General features: G+C 43.0%; 1 pseudogene; it reads left to right on the forward strand.

The window, feature by feature from the left end:
- The first annotated feature begins 10,930 nt into the window (after positions 1 to 10,930).
- Positions 10,931 to 11,489, forward strand: LOC102425185 (annotated as a pseudogene).
- Positions 11,490 to 11,841: the final 352 nt, after the last annotated feature.

The following is an 11,841-nucleotide window of genomic DNA, read 5'->3' on the forward strand; positions in this document are numbered from 1 at the left end:
AGTTATAAAAGGAAAAAAAAAGAAATTGATTGACATATGTAATTAACCTTGTATCCTGCAACCTTGCTATAATCACTTATTAGTTCTAGTAGTCTTTTTTATCAGTTCTTTCAGATGTTCGACATAGACACTTATGTCATTTGCAAATAAGGGTAGTTTTGTTTCTTTCTTTTCAATCTGTGTACCTTTTTTTTTTTTAAAGGATAAAGTGCCTGGTGAGTGGAGGGGGGAGAGAGTAAGGGAAAGGAAAAGGCACAGGTGTGCTGGGGTGGGGGGAGCCCACTGGGTCTTCCTCTTAAGGGTTTTAAGGCCAGAGATTCAATCTGTATACCTTTTATCCCTTTTTTGGGGGGTCTTATTGCATTCGCTAGTATTTCCAGTATGAAGTTGAAAAGAGCTGGTGAGAGGGGGCATCCTTGACTTATTCCTGATCTTAGTGGGAAAGCTTCGAATTTCTTAACAAATATGTTAGCTGTAGCTTTTTTGTATTTTTTAAATATATGTTTATTGATTTCAGAGAGGAAGGGAGAGGGAGAGAGAGAAGAATCAATGATGAGAGATAATCATTGATTGGCTGCCTCCTGCACGCCCCACACTGGGGATTGAACCCGTAAACCAGGCATGTGCCCTGACTGGAATCGAACCATGACCTTCTGGTTCATAGGTTGATGCTCAACCACTGAGACACACTGGCCGGGCTTTTTTGTGTGTGTTTTTTAAAAAATTAAGTTGAGGAAGTTCTATTCCTAGTTTATTGAGAGTTTTTATCATGAATGGGTGTTAGATTTTGTCAGGTGACTTTTCTGCATCTGCTGATATGATCACATGATTTTTCTGTTTTAGTCTGCTGATATGATGGATAACATTATTTGATTTTTTAAAAGAATAGTTTATTGACTTCTAGAAAGAAAGGAAGAGAGAGAAACATTCATGTGAGAGTGCAACATTGGTAAGCTGCTTCCAACATGGATTGGCTGCCTCCTACACACCCCACACCAGGGGTCGAACCCATAATGGGGCATGTGTCCTGACCTGGAACAGAACCAACAACTGTCTTGTGCACGAGATAACACCCAACCAACTGAGCCATACTGGCTAGGTCATTAATGATTTTTGAATGAACTAGCCCTGCATACCTGGAATAAATCTCATATGGTCATGATATACTAGTGGCTCGGTGCATGAGATTCGTGCACGGGGGGTATGTGGTTGTCCCTCAGCCCAGCCTGCACCCTCTCCAATTTGGGACCCCTCAGGGGATGTCCGACTGCAGGTTTAGGCCCAATCCCTGTGGGCATGGCCAGCCTGGGTAAGGGGCTGAGGGCCATTTTCAGGCTGGCCACACCCCCTTCAGGGTGGGGGTCCCACTGGGGTGCCTGGCGATCCTGGTTGAGGGGCTGAGGGCCGCTTGTAGGCTCCTCCCTCGGTGGCTGGCCTGGGCGATCCAAGCCTCCAGCACACTCAGACTGGCTCCGTGGCCGCTGCCCACAGGCCCCTCCTTCAGTGGCCAGCCCAGGCAGGTGGGAAGCTTGGCTTTCTCCATTGCCAGGGGCGACCCAAGCCTCCTGCCTGCTCCAGCTGGCTCTGTGGCCTCCGCCATCTTTGTCCCACTAATTTGCATATTTCCTCCTGATTGGCTGTGAGGTGTCACAGAGGTATGGTTAATTTACATATTTGTATATTATTAGTGTAGATAATTATTTTTATACTAGAGGCCCGATGCACAAAAATTTGTGCACTCAGGGGGAGGGGGGGGTCCCTCAGCCCGGCCTGTGCCCTCTTGCAGTCTGGGACCCCTCAGGGAATGACCACCTGCTGGCTTAGGTCCGCTCCCCCGGGGATTGGGCCTAAGATGGCAATCAGACATCCTTCTGGCAGCCCGGCAGTCCTCGGGGGATGTCCACTTGCCAGCGGGGAGCAGGCCTAAACTGCAGCCAGACATCCTTAGCACTGCTGAGGAGGCAGGAGAAGCTTCCACCACCACCGCTGTACTGGCAGCCATCAGCCTGGCTTGTGGCTGAGCAGAGCTCCTCCCATGTGAGAGCGCCCTGACCACCAGAGGGCAGCTCCTGCATTGAGCATCTGTCCCCTGGTGGTCAGTGTGTGTCATAGTGACCAGTCATTCCCAGTCCTTCTGCTGTTAGGGTCAGTTTGCATATTACCCTGTTACTATATAGGATAGAGGCCTGGTGCACGGGTGGGGGCCTGCTGGTTTGCCCTGAAGGGTGTCCCGGATCAGGGTGGGGGTCCCGCTTGGGTGCCTGGCCAGCCTGGATGAGGGGATGATGGCTGTTTGCAGCTGGTCACACCCCATTCAGGGTAGGGGTCCCCACTGGGGTGCCTGGCCAGTCTGGGTGAGGGGCTGAGGGCCGTTTTCAGGCTGGCGGGTGACTGAAGCTCCCAACCTCTCCTTTTTTTCTTTTTTCTTTTATTCTGGGATTTATTTACCTTCTATGGCTGTCACTGTAGCTGAGAACCGGCTTTAGCTTTGAGGCTCAGCTCCAGCTCTGAGACCTCGGCTGCTGAAAGCAGGTATCTGGGCTTTGTTTAGCTTCTATAATTGAAACACTGTTGCAACTCCAGCTCTGAGGCCCGGCTGGCTGAAAGCAGGTTTCTGGGGATTGTTTAGCTTCTATAATTGCAACATAGTTGCTTAGAGTGCAGCTCAGAGCTGGGTGGTGGCAGGTGGGGAACCTTGGCTTCCTCCTTCACTGGAGCAAGCAAGCCTCCTGTTCGCTTCAGCTGCCTGGCTGCCGGCCGTCATCTTGGTTGGCAGTTAATTTGCATATCGCCCTGATTAGCCAATGGGAAGCATGTCGGAGGTATGGTTAATTACCATGTTTGTCTATTATTCGATAGGATATTATTGGATTTGATTTGATAATATTTTTGTTAAGAAATTCTGTGTCTTTGTTCATGAGAGATATTGGTCTGTAGTTTTCTTTTTTATTTATTGATTTTTGAGAGAGAGAGAGAGAGGAGAGAGACATTGGTTTGTTGTTCTACTTATTTATGCATTCATTCGTTACTTCTTGTATGTGTCCTGACCAGAGTTTGAACTGGCAACCTTGGTGTATCAGGACAATGCTCTAACCAACTGAGCTACCTTGGCAGAGCTGTAGTTTTTTTTTGCAATTTCTTTGTCTGGTTTTGGTATTAGGGGTAATGCTGGCCTCAAAGATTGAGTTAGAAAGTAGTCCCTCTGCTTCCATCCTCTGAAAGAGATTATTGAAAACTGGCATATTTTCTTTCTCACATGTTTGGTAGAATTCACCAGTGAACCCACCTGGGCCTAGTGCTTTCTGTTTTGGAGGGTTATTACTTCCAAATAAGTAATTTTAAGTAATTTATATAATAAGTAATTTTAATAATTGATTTGTGTAAGAGATATAGGCCTGTTTAGATTGCTTATTTCTTCTTGTGTGAATTTGGCAAATTGTGTATTTCAAGGAATTGGCCCATTTCATTTAGGTTATCAAATTTGTGGGCTTAAAGTTGTTCCATAGTATTCTTTATTTATCCTTTTAATGTTCATAGGATTGATAGTGATGTCCCTTCTTTCATTTCTGATATTAATATTTTATACCCTTTTTTACTTTAGCCTAGCTAGTTTTTAAATCTCAGAATTGTCCACACTGAACATTCACTAATTCATCAGTTATAATTCAGGTTTTCCTACCCTGACACTGGCTTCTGCCGCAGTTTCTGCTTGTGACTCTTGGCTTTGGGAAGCCACTTTGGGAAGCTCCCTGTATTTGCTTGACTGTCTTTCCAATCTTAGGGGCAGCAGTTTTCCCTGAGTCTTTCCCTTTTGTGGATCCAAGAAGAGTTGTTGATTTTTCAGTTTGTTCAGCTTTTTACTTATTGTTAGGACAGAGTGGTGACATCTAAACTCTTTACCTATGGAACTAGAAACCAAAAGTCCTACTGTATCAGTTTTTCCAGCTTTATTGAGATATAATTGATACATAACATTGTGTAAGTTTACAGTGTACAATGTAATGATTTATACATGTATATATTACAAAATGATTATCAGAATAAAGTTAGTTAGCACTTCCATCATGTGACATAATTGCCTTTTTTATGGTGAAAACATTTAAGATTTACTCTCTCAACAACTTTCAAGTATATAATACAGTGTTGTTAACTACAGTCATCATGCTGTACATTAGATCCCAGAACTTATTCATCTTATAACTGGAAGCCTTTACCCTTTGACTAAAATCTCCCCATTTCCCATAACTCCCATCCCCTGACAACCATTATTCTAGTCTCTGTTTCCATGAGTTTGGCTTTTTTAGATTCCATATATAATTGGGGTCAGGCAGTATTTGTCTTTATCTGACACATTTCACTTGACATAATGCCCCCAAGAAGGTCCATCCATGTTGTCACAAATGGGAGGTTTTCCTTCTTTTTATGGCTGAATAACATTCGTGTGTGTGTGTGTGTGTGTGTGTGTGTGTGTGTGAGATTTTATTTATCCATTCGTCTGTTGATGGACACTTAGGTTGTTTCCATATGGTAGTTCTATTTTTATTTTTTTTGGGGGGGGGAACCTCTATACTGTTTTCCATAGTGGCTGTAGCAATTCTGTATGGTTTTATTTTAATAGCATTCTTGAAATGAAATAGCATGTAGAAATGGAGAAGAAATTAGTTGTTGCCAGGGGTTGAGGAGGGATTGGGGTGGGAGGGATGTAGTGGTGGCTATAAAAGGACAACATGAAGGGTACTTGTAGAGATGGAAAAGTTCTCTGATTGTATTAATGTCAATCCCCAGGTTGTGATAGTGTGCTATAGTTTTGCAAGCTGTTACCATTGGGAGAAATGGGGTAAAGAGTACGTGAGATCTTTCTGTATTATTTCTTGCAACTGCATGTAAATCTAGCTCAAAATAAAAATAAATAAATATATTTTTATTGATTTCAGAGAGAGGAAGAGCGAGATAGAAATATTAATGACAAGAGAGAATCATTGATTGGCTGCCTCCTGCATGCCCCACACCAGGGATTGAGACCACAACCTGGGCATGTGCCATGACTGGGAATTGAACCATGACCTCTTGGTTCATAGGTCAATGTTCAACCGCTGAGCCACACCTCAAAATAAAAAAAAATTAATTAAAAAAGAAAGACCTTTCTTTTCCTCTGTTTATTCCCTTCTCTTGGGCCCTTGTTTGGGCCAGTATTGAGGAGTAAAAGCTAAGTCATCTTGAGACCAGTAGTAATTCACCAGAGCAGTTAAATTCAGCAAATAGATGGCATATAGGAGGTGGCCTGAACATCTATATTCTTTCCTCATTCCACCTCAACTTAAATAGAATCGGCATTGGCCCTGCCATGATACCTGAACCTCCTACCTCTAATACCATTCTTTGGGACCCTCTTAGCAGGCCTATGCTCTTTGTGACTTGAGACAAGCAGCATGTTAATCTGTTGGTGTGATAACTACTATCAATTATTGTCAGCTGGCACACAGCAAGGCTCTGAGGTTCTGAGGAAACAGGACAGAGACTTTGGGGTAAGTATGAGAGAGAGAGCAGTGTAGCAGTTCTCAATTTTTCAAAAAAATATTTTTATCGATTTCAGAGGGAAAGGGGGAGAGAGAGAGAGAGAGAGAGAGAGAGAGAGAGAGAGAGATCAATGATAAGAGAGAATCATTGACTGGCTGCCTCCTGCATGCCCCCAGGGGACCAAGCCCGCAACCCTGGCATGTGCCCTTGACAAGAATTGAACCTGGGACCCTTCAGTCCGCAGGCCGACTGACTATCCACCGAGCCAAACCGGCTAGGGCAGTCCTCAAATTTTTATTCCCAAGGATCATTTGAGAGTCTGTTGATTTGCAGTTATCAAAAAATGAGAGACACCTTCCTGGCTTGGGAGACAGAGAGTGCCAAGATAAGCTTATTAGGTAGAACAAAAGCAAATGAAAAAGCTGTGTAGAGTATGATCTGTGTTTTTTTGTTTGGTTGGTTTGTTGTTGGTGGTGGTTTTTGTTGTTGTTGTTTTCGTAAGTAAAAAGAAGCAAAAAGTATTTTTATGCATACAACTTTCTGTTTCCTGGACGGAACCCAAGAAGTAGAGTATGGACTTATTGGGGATGAAGAGTAGAGAAGGGCTTTTATGTATAGTCATTTTATAAGTTTGTGTGAGGTTAGATTTTTTTCAACCCCTTTTTTCTTTCTTTCTTTTTTTGGGAGTTCTTGGAGGCCAGCTGCCCTGGCTACATGCCTTTACTTGTCCCACTGACCAGCCATTCAACTCAGGATGCCAGTGGCCTAAGAGGAAGAACTAGGAACTCCTTCTCCAGGATGTTAAGTAATGAAGGAAATAAAATGACAGCAGGAGGCTGTTTGGGTAGGCCAGTGTGAATCACTGATTCCAGGCCCAGGGGGTCACTTCCCTCTCAGCTGCCTGGACATGGAAGCCAGAACAGTTTTCTGCTTGTCATGGTGGTAAAAACCCCATTTACTGTATCAAGCAAATCTCCCTTCTTCATTGAAGGTGGCATCCCTGACTAGGCCTTTGCTCTCTGGGTTGATGGTTGTGTGAAGAGGGGCATGGAGTCTATGGACAGTGCTACCTGTAGGGGAAGTGCAGTTTGGCAGGGTTTCTCACCCCGGAGATGGCAGCTGTGGGGCCCCAGCTGCCTCACACCTCTAAGGTCTGGGCTAAGTGAAGTGTGAGTAATAAATGTGTGTGCTTTCTCTTTCCTGGTGGTTTTCAGGTTGGAGATAATTATTTTGGCCATGACTGGAGGTGAGGGAAAAGAAAATTGGATTTCTCCTCCTTCCTGAGAACTGTTCCATCCTGAGGACCTTGAGGGCCAGGAAGCTGGGGGAGGGAGGGAGCAAAGGGAATCAGTTTTGGAGTTTTCACGCCGTCAGGGGAAAGGAAATGAATGCATCAGCAAGAAACTGGCAAGGATCTTCCACATCCTTGCACCTTTGCTCTCAACATCATTGACCCCATCTGAGCTCCAGTTTCTACTCAGGAAAGGGAACACCTGAAACAAGGGCAAATTTAGCAGGAGGATGGATGGGTGTGCATTTAGAAGCATTTCAGAATGTCGATTTATAAACTCTTCTCATCTCTGTTCAGTCAGGCGGGTCCCCTAGGACCACACCTGGAGCCAAGTTTGTGTTATTGGATATATAGCCTGAGAGTAATAAAACTACATTCTAAACATTCTATATAAGACAGATTTCTTCCAAATCTGGTTGCTTTCCTCCACCACAAGCACAAGCACCAGCATGCAGTGTGGCAAGTGATGGTGAGTTTCCTGCTGTTTCTTCCCTCCCCTAATCCAAGGTGTCCATTCAGCAGGCGATTCTCAATGGCGCTGAAGACTGCCCGGTGGAGGAGGAGGAGTGGAAAGAGGATTTGAAGGAAAAAATCCTCAGGATGAGCACTACCATTAGCAAGTAAATGCCTTTGTAAGCATCATTATGTAAGCATTCCTCCTTTTCAACCTTCCAATCCCAGGGAGGCACCCTCTCCTCCCCCTCCCCAGCCCCCACTTTAGTATCTTATTGGCTTTCTCTTCCCCATTCCTACCTTAATGTTAATTTGCATCAGACCTGACCTGTTTACAAATGTTGGGGCTGGGAAAGGTCCCTGCGCCATTGTGTGTAGTTTTCAGGTCCAGCTCCCTTAGAGATGGTTCTGGCCCTGTTGGTCTTTAATTTCTGAATCTCACTTGCCCCCAGACTCCCTAGGGTGTTATGAGGGCAGATATTCTGAAGGCTCTCTGAGATGTCTGGATGAATGGCCCCATAGAAGCCATAACTCAGCTTTCTAGGTAATCTTCCTAGGATTTGTGAGATGTCGCTCCATTTGGGATGCTGTGATCAGCAGGGTCACACGGATTTAGACACTAAACTGCTTTGTCTCTCTCATTCCTAACCCCTAAACCCACCGTTTCTTTGCCGGACTTTAGTGGGAATTGGTTCAGTGAGCCTCAGGAGGTAGACAGAGGGGAGAGGGAAAAAGGAAGGAGGGAGACAGAAGCCAAAAGGAAAGGGAGGAGAGACAGGGATTGAGAGGAACCTTCTGGAATGGCTTGCATCTGCTCTAGAGTTTTACCATTCTCCATTTCAGGCTCTAGTGATTAGAGGAATTTTTTTCAAGAGCCATGTGTTTAAAAATCTTGGCAAGGTTTTTGAGTCAGTTCTGAAGGTTTATTCGAATTTACCTTCAATGTTTTATTTTTTAATTTAAATATTATTTATTTATTTATTTGAGAGAGAGGAAGGAAAGGAGAGAGAAACATTATTTTTTGTTATTCCACTTATGCATTTATTGGTTGATTCTTGTATGTGTCCTGACTGGGGAAGGGGAAATATTGAACTCTAAATCCTGGAGATTGCCAAGGCTCTAACTAACTGAGCTACTTGGCCTGGTTCTACCCTGCATGTTTTAGACTCACTGGAATCATAAATTAGAGTCAGGAAGATTGGACTCCCTTCTAAAGCAACAGAGGCATTTATTCAAGAAGTGGGGATCACTTGCAGTGTTTGCACTCTCCCTTTCATTGGGAGGGGCAGCTGTGCCCTGCAACCCTAAAAATCTGCCTTATTGTCCTGGCATCTAAGGAATGCCCAAATTGCTTAGTAGAAGTCATCCCTATCCTGGAAGCCAAGCAATGAAATGTATGCCCTCTTGGCATTTATAAAAGGTAGACACTTTCCCCCAAAAGTCTGGTTGTGCATGAAGGAATCTACCTTCAATTTTAAGAAGTAAAAAAATCTATTCCTTAAATAAATGTTTTATAGTTCTATCTTCTTACCCAGCTCCCACCAGGCTATGCTAACATTATCTTCGATTGGTCTTTAATAAATAATGAATGGCCTTTGGTCACATGATAATTTTCAAGTCTATGCTATAACCAAAGATCCCACAGAATAGTAACCTCAAAGTCAACTCGACAAGGTATTCTATTCACTATCTGTGAATTACAAGGTGTTGTGCCAGATATTATAGTAGGTAAAAGAAAAATGTAAGAAATGTGTCTTGTCCTCTAAAAGCTTAAAGTCCAAGTTAAGGAGACAGGATATTTGCATTTGAAACACCTTGAGAACAATATAAGACAGTAAGTAATCAAATATTAAATAACAATGGTATGATAATAGTAATTCTTATCAGTTAATGAGGCATTCCTAAGGGACAGGAAACATGCTTAAGAGCATTACGTTTATTATCTCATTTAAATCCTCATAACAACCCTGTGGGGATCGGATCTATTAATATCTCCATTTTAGAGACAAAGGAACTCAGATTTGCAAGGAGTAAATAATTTACTACTGCATAGTTGATAAGGCAGATGGAGCTAAGATTTTATTTCCAACTTTTAATTTTGAAAACACTACAAAACTACAGGAAGGTTAAAAGAATAGTATAGCCCTGATCAGTTAGCTCAATTGGTTAGAGCATCACCTAGATATGCCAAGGTTTTGGGTTCAATCCCAGGTCAGGGGACATACAAAAATCAACCAATGAATGCATAAATAAGTGGAACAACACATCAATGTTTTCCTCTCCCCTCTCTTCCTCTCTCTAAAATCAATCAATAAAAATTTTTCAAAAAAGAAAGAATTGCCCTATCAGTGAATAGAGCGCCTGTGGACTAAAGGGTCCCAGTTACAATTCCAGTGAAGGACAGGTACCTCAGTTGCAGGCTAGATCCCTGGCTCTGGTTGGGGCGTGCGTGGGAGGCAACTAATCAATGTGTATCCTTACATTGATGTTTCTCTCTCTGTCTCTCCCTCTACATTCCACTCTCTCTAAAAAAAATCAATGGAAAAATATCCTTGGGTTAGGATTAAAAAGAAAAAAAAAGAAATAATAGTACAATGAAGATCCATATAGGCTTCACCTAGAGTCACCAAATGTTAACATTCTACCACAAGTTTTATTGTTCTCTCTCTCATTTTTCTGACCTATTTGAGCAAAACTTGCAGACATCATTATACTTCACCTCTAAATACTTCAGCATGTATATTGCAAGAACAAAGACATTTTCCCACAAAATCCTAATGCAGTTATCACACCTCTTAAATTTAGGCAGAACCAGGATTTGAACTCAGCTCTGACTTCAGAGCCCTGACCACAAGTGCTATGAGAGTTCAGGAGAAGGAGCCATCAGTATAGTCTGGGAATTGAATGGTAGATTTTCTGTGGAACTTCTACTGCAGATTATTCAGAGCAATGAAATAAAGGAGTAGGCCAAATAAGCACAAAGCATGAATAATTAAAAAACAAAATTCCATGTGTGTTCTATTTGGGTGGAAGATTTGCCTTCCTAATTAATTTCTTCTCTGGCCAATATTAAAATTGGTCTTTCCTGTCCTGTTCTGTGTGGCTCAGTCGATTGGAGCATTGTTGTACATGGGAAGTCATAGGTTTGGTTCCCAGTCAGGGCACATACCCAGGTTGTGGATTCCATCCCTTGTAAGGTCATATGGAAGGCAACTGATCACTGTTTTCTCTCACATAGATTCTCTCTCTCTCTCTCTCTCTCTCTCTCTCTCTCCCTCCCTCCATTCCTCCCCTTCCCCCTTTCCCTCTCCTTTCCTCTCTCTTTAAAATCAATTAAGCTCCTTGTCAGGCCTGGGTTGGGTCAGGCCTGATGGCTGGGGCTGGGGCTGCTCAGAGTGGAGATGAAAAGAGCTGGAGAGATGGAGAGAGACATAGAAACATCAATGATGAGAGAGAATCATTGATCGTCTGTCTCCTACACACCCCTTACTGGGGATTGGGCCTGCAACCCAGGCATATACCCTGACTTGGAATTGAACCATGACCTCCTGGTTCATAGATTGACGCTCAACCACTGAGTCACACCAGGTACATGTGAAGATTTCTTGGCCATGTAGAGTGGAAACCATTGATTGCCATGCCCTCATTTCTACCCGTTCTATGTTGGCAAGAGAGAGTGCCCAAATGAGCAAGATATCGCAGCAGAATGGTACTCCAGGAGTGAACGGAATAAGTGTTATTCATACTTCAGCTCATGCCAGCAGCTAACAGCAGGTTCCTCAGCTGGTGCCCGCTGGCCCTATGGGAGGTGGTAAGGCTGTGCCTCCAAGCAAGCAAAGCAAAAAGAGTTCACCCATAAATGGAAACAGTGATGTGTATACTCAACGCAGAGAGAGGAACAACATGGCTGAGAAAAAGAGCCAGTTGAAAAGCAAGCAGAAAGCCCAGGATACCCTGCAGAGAGTGAATCAGCTTAAAGAAGAGAATGAATTGTTGGAAGCAAAAATTAAATTGTTGACTAAGGAATTAAGTGTACTGAAAGATTTGTTTCTTGAGCATGCGCATAACCTTGCAGACAACGTGCAATCTAGTAGCACTGAAAATATTACAAATTTTGATAATGCAGGACAGTAGACTGCACCCCTTCCCAACTTCACAACTTGTGGCTTGAACATGAAAGGTGTTGACGACTTACACCACTCATATCAATGGCTGAACATTGTCTTGTTCCATTATCCAAAGATTCATTGAAGGTTGTTTCCTAGGATCAGCACTGAAGAGTTGATTAGCTAAAATTGTTAGCCATGTAATTCAAATTTCTGGTTTTAAATGATATTGGGATAAAGAAACAAAATTTTAAGGTATATGGTGAAAAAAAAAAAAAGCCCCAGACCTGGATGTTCTTCATAAATCCCGACTTCCCAAGAAATGCTCTTTTTTTTTTTTTTTGGTTGACAAAAGGACTGAGGAATTGGCAGGTCCTGCAGAAGGTTCTGGATTTTAATGGAAATGGTTAATTTGATTAAGAAAAGTTGAATGCTGTTTGTGATAATCTATTTGTGATTTTATTCTAAATTCTG

Source organism: Myotis lucifugus, unplaced genomic scaffold (genome assembly GCF_000147115.1).
Source record: "Myotis lucifugus unplaced genomic scaffold, Myoluc2.0 scaffold_2, whole genome shotgun sequence".
Lineage (NCBI taxonomy): Eukaryota > Metazoa > Chordata > Mammalia > Chiroptera > Vespertilionidae > Myotis > Myotis lucifugus.